We start from the raw sequence: 6037 nt of genomic DNA, 5'->3' as shown, positions 1-6037 counted from the left end.
TCGCAGGTTACATTGGGGACCGTGTCACCGGGGCTCGGATGTTTGTTATGCCTGTGCTAGGCCAGGCCATTTAAAGCGAAATTGTCCATCGCTACGTGGTAAAAGTGAGGTTCGGACTACGGGAATGGTAACGGGTTCTTCATCGACGACACGCCCTCCAAGGTCAGGGCCACAGGGCTAGTAAGCAGTGGTAGAGACCGAAGAATGCCTAGTCCAAGTGGATCCTAGTATCATACCCAGGCGTTAGCTGAACGACGGGATCCTGAGTCTTCCCCTGATATTACTCCAGTATATTGCTGGCACCCTTTTATGATTAATGCGAATAAGTGTGCAAATAAGCCATATGGTAAATGTAATGTGACTGACTAAAAAGGATAACAGGTTGAGTATGCCTGCTTCATGAGGCTACCCTATGTTATGAGCAGGTTTGCAAACGACATCAAGAAGTGTCACTCTATAGGGTGGATTATGATCTGGGTACAATGAGCCGTAACAAGAATTGTTATGTAAAGTATAGCGAGAAGACGCCTAAGGGCATAGATGATATCTTTAGTTGGGCGTATAAGGCCGAGACTACGGTAAAGCTAAATAATGAAAGTAGGATAATTAGTAGGAGGAAGGTCAACGCGATAGGAGCGAGATGGGGGATGATGAGGACGGATAAAAATTAGTTTTAGGCAGCAAGGGACGGATTGACACAGGTGGTGTATCCTAAAGAACAAAGTGGTACTAAGTTAAGAATATGGTTCCTCATGCGAAGAGTCAAGGATCGATTATTAAGTGGGAGGAGATAAGATAGCAAAGAGGAAATGTACGAAGTACGAGTGCCTAAATAATAGTGGCGTGGTAGTTAAAGGAGAACATATCTCCTACAAATATCCCATACCAAGTTAGAACGAGTGAAGTGAATGAGGTAAAGAGTTGAAGAGGAAAAGATGATCATGAGTTATGGGTCTACTGTACGACGATGAAGCGATGAAGTAGAGTTATAACTAATAATGATAGTGGTACAATGCAGATATGAAATCAGTTCCAAGCGCAAATAACAGTAAGAGAATAAGGAGGCATGAGGCGCATTAGCGGCGTAAGAGAGACCTAAGCCCTAGGGAAACGAAGATGGCGTTACAAGCAAATTTTGAGCACCGAAGAAGAGGGCAAGTGACATTAGATGGGTGGCATGGATAGCTAGACCCACTATTAATATAAGCATCCCTATGGGGCAGGAAGTTGTTAATCGGAGCAGATTCAGATACAGACACATAACTACTGGATGAGCTAAGTAACATACGTTTTTGCTCGGAGTGTTATATCGGGTGCATTTCTTGGTTATAAGACTGTAAGGCGAGTACGCTAAGACTCCACGACTCCACGTATGAATTGTTATAGCCATAGACTGTAGTGAATGGAATAAGTAAGGCGTAGTGTAGCCAGGAGTACGTGGATTCGAGATTTAAAGGTACGAGTAAAACCCTTAAAAAGGGGGGAAGCAAATAGAGAGGACACCAATGTGAAGGTTGAAATGATGAACCCTACGGGAGTGTATTGACTAAAAGCGGTAGAATAAGGACACGCAAAAGCAAGAAGAAGGGGGAAGAAGAAGAGCCGTGAGTCGGCAAAGATAGAAAAACACTGGTGACGGGCAGAGGTGGACCCACAATTCTCTAAGATTATACCACCTCATCGTCCCTTTAAATTAAAAATCTCAGATGAATTTGTAGCGAAGTATAAGGCCGATCTGTGAGACGTTGTGTCCCATAAGGTCCCAAGTGGCGCAAAACGAGGAATAAAATTGCGAAACTCTGATTGCGTGATATGGTTGGAGGAGAGTTGGAATCAGTTTAGGGAGTACTAATTAGTTACTATTACTCTTCCAGCAGAATGGAAACTCTCGTTTCTCTGTCCTTATATTTAATGACTTCCGGGATTGAATACTATTTTAGCCCAAATGAAAATATAACCCCGGAGAATGTTGTGAATATAGTGGGTGACGGTAGCCCCAAGAAGAAGGCATGCAGGCCTGAGACACAGAATAATTCATGATATTAACATGGGTCTTATTGTAAGTTACCCCGTTCTCGAGGTAAGGGCGTTAGCGAAAAGGTCATTGAGAAGGATATTGACACTTAGATGAATATGACCATGGATACGGCATACAGATGAATATGACTATGGATGCGAAGATAGTCATGGATACAGGTATACGGATGGATGGTTACGAATGCGAATCGCGCAAAAAGAGTATGTAATTCGTAGATATTTATGCGTCGCCAATGAGACCAAATGAACACTTAGGAGAGGAGTAAGAGGTAAAGTAAGGGTGAGAGAGTCATGATGCCCGGGGTAAGTTGAAGGAGGGTATATGGTAAACGGAACTGAAATGTCGAGTTGGAATTGCTGTGAGAGACAAATGGAATAATTGCTTGGGGCATAGTATAAGTACAGGTTACATACTCACCATAGAAGCCCGAGGATATGACAACCTGTGAGAGCGATAGAATCACGGAATAAAGGGGGAGAATTAGGTTCCGATGCATTAGATCCTATAAGATCGTATGCAACAAGCAAGGTAGCTTATAAATATGTTAGAACTCCCACTAGGAGCATGTCAATAAAATGATGCTCAAATGACAAAAAAGTTGATGTATGAGAAAGTACCCTTTTCCACATTAGATAGGTAAGTGCGAGGAATTCGAAATAAGGAGGTGGCTTAAATCAGAGTTTGGTGGCAAAAACAATAATCGGGAAGAAATACTAGGGAAGCCAAAGTGAATGCGGAAGCCAAGTATCCGCACCTAGTCGAATCTCCAGGAAAAGTTCATGATGGTATGTGTTATAGCCCTGTGAGGCGATGATATTATGGGTTATTGTGACAAGTTGGTAGTTCCATACGACAAAGGAAACTCCGGCAAAATTTTCTTAGAATCCCCGTTGATTTAACTTTCGAGGACGAATGTTCCAAAAGGGGGGAAGAATGTTACACCTCGGAAAAGTCCCCGTACATGTACAAGGAATAGAACGACAAGGGTATGAGTGTGGGGTGTTTTACTAAGCAAGGGGTGATGATTCGTGAATTTTTGGAAATGGAAAAGTTGTAGAATTTCATGCAGCCCAGTGGTCGTATAGTGATTTACGGCCCGTAAAGTGATTTACGGACCGTAAACCACCATCGTCCTCCAGCCTTTCAAATTCCAACTTTCTGTTAGAGTGTGGGAATGCTTAAATACGACTTGGAATACGGCCCGTAAACTGGTGTACGGACCGTAAACCTCGATCGTAAACTGCAATATTCTTCAGCCAACTTCTCTATTTTGGACATGCTTAAATACGACCAGGGAGGACGGTTCGTAAACTGTGGTTTACGACCACTGTTCACCCCTACTGGAATTCATTAAAGATCAAACTTTGAGTTACTAAAAGGGACCAAAGCCTCATTTTATTTCATTTTTCATCCATACAACCTTCAAGAACACTCTAGAAGCTCTCCAAATATTCATCCACAAAATTCAAGAGGTCAAAGGGAAACCAAGATCATCAACATCTAATCCATGAAAGCAAGTGCATGAGACTCTATTGGAAGTCATCTTCTTCAAGAAATCTCAAAAGGGTTGAAATAGGATTTTGGTATAAAAAGCGTATTGTTGCTCAAGGCTTGTTCCAGCATCATCCAAGGTATGTTTCATGACTATACCATATGGTTCAAGGTATTGGAAGGCTTAGATACTTGAAATGTATAAGAACATAGAAAATGGGCCTTGCATGGGTGAATAGTGGCACAATTGAATAGTAGTTGAATGGAGTCATGAATGTTGATAAGCTACGGTTGTGAATACGTTATAAATAAAGTCTAGACCATGAAATAAGTATTATATACGAGAAAACGTGATAACGAGCTATAACCATGGATGTGGAGAAAATGGTAGATTTTTCTCAAAGTCTATAAGTGATGATTGTTGAAAGTAATATTGGGAGTGTCGTTACGAATGTATGAGAGTTGAAATGAAACATGGGAAAAGTATTAGAAATGAAGGAAGTGCTATCTAATTTTCCTTAGAAATAGTAGTCCGTTCTTGTAATTACTTAGCTAACGACGACATGAATTCTCTTGAAGGTATATATAAGTGCATTAAGGGAGAGCGAGCAAGATATAAGAATTGTAAACGTCGAAGGTATGTGAGGCTATTCCCTTTCTTTCAAAGGAATGATCCCTAGCTTACGATTTCATAAATGCTCCCATCTTTTCCTTGCTATCAAAGGTTAAATAGTCTAAGATTCTGAAGCACGATTTCCTTCTTGATATTCCATAAATGTTTTCCAAAGTACTTCCATTTTCCAAAACCAAAGGTTGTGATTATGTGAGTTCTTATGATAACGACGAAGGATATGTTTTTCAATGACAACGATGATGTCAAAAGTGAGAATGACTCCATGCTTAAAGGTTCTAAGTTTATGATTCCAACGATGATATAAGAATGTTGAGTTATTTACTGATTTCTCAATTCATTCATGGATGATGACTAATTTCTTTTAAGATTCCAAAATAAAAATATACATGGCTTGATGCCTTATGAGATTTACGATCCTATTCTATGTTGTCTCTTAATGTTGTTCTTCATTTATAGTCTCACCTTATAATATTGTTCCCTCAAGGTGAGACAAAGCGACAATGAATACTCCATAACATAATCGGAGGCTTTCGACCTTACGTCACTCCGACGTACTTACAGCTTTTCCTTGGGCTCTCATGCATGCTAAGTATATGGTATAAGTATATGATATGTATATGTATTCAGGGGATATGGGGAAGGTGAGGCGCTATAGACGCATAGCCACTTGGTCAGCTGGCATATCATGATTTCATCCCGGACGCGGGATATATGGGTTATGGATCGGGCCGTACGTTCCTCGGCAGTAACTTATTATATTTATGGATCGGGCCGTACGTTCCTCGGCACTAACATATGATGACATATGAATCGGGCTGCGCGTTCCGCAGCAATTTACTATATGATGCTTTATGAGTATGCATGCATGTATCCACCTTAAGAGGAAAGCAATTATCGATTAACTCCTTGTACTTACTTTACTTTCTTATTCTTACTTTATTTCTTGATGTAGGCCTTACATACTCAGTACAATGCTCGTACTGACATCCTTTTCTTTGGATGCTGTGTTCATGGCTACAGGTAGACGGGAAAGCGGTCCAGACTGATAGGAGTCACTAGCCGAGCTGAAGAGCACTCCATCTTCCGGAGGTGCTAATTGGTTGTTCCTTTTGTGTATATATTTGTATGTCACTCAATAGAGGCTCGTAGATGTTCGATGTGGGTTGTGTGGTTCCACAACGTGGGTAGTACGCATGTGCATAAGTATATTGAAATATGTTTTTGTATCAACGCGTTATATTTTTGTAATGAAAATAAAATCCTCTTTTTAAAGTTAACCGGAAATAAATGAATGATTGTTAAATGGGTTAGGTAAATGATAGCACGAGAGGTGCTTGGTGGTTAGCCCCGGGTACCCGTCGCGGCCCCTAGCCGGGTCGTGACATAGTATGCATTACTTCTCTTATGATTATTATTCAGATTCAGATGTTCTTATTGATGCTCTCACTATATTGTTGTTGCTTTTCTTCATTGTTTATGGCTCTCATACTCAGTACAATATTCGTGCTGACGTCCTTTTCCTTGGACGCTGTGTTCATGCCCACAGGTAGACAGGGAGGCGAGCTTGATCCAGATACTTAGGAGTTGTCAGCTGTAGAGAGCACTCCATTGATCGAAGGTGCTTATGATTTCTCTTTTGGTACATATGTATATATATATATATATATATATATATATATATATATATATATATATATATATATATATATATATATATTGGGCATGACGGAGTCTTGTTCCGTCCATTGTACAGTATGTCAGTAGAGGCTCGTAGATGCGTAGGGTGGGTAGTATGGTCTCACATCTTTCATGTATATGTGCATTCATTATTTTGAGGTTCTAAACCTTTCTATATACAAAAGTATTTATGTTTT

This window comes from Lycium barbarum, chromosome 11 (genome assembly GCF_019175385.1).
Source record: "Lycium barbarum isolate Lr01 chromosome 11, ASM1917538v2, whole genome shotgun sequence".
In the NCBI taxonomy this organism is placed as follows: domain Eukaryota; kingdom Viridiplantae; phylum Streptophyta; class Magnoliopsida; order Solanales; family Solanaceae; genus Lycium; species Lycium barbarum.
Note: the sequence above shows the minus strand (reverse complement) of the source record.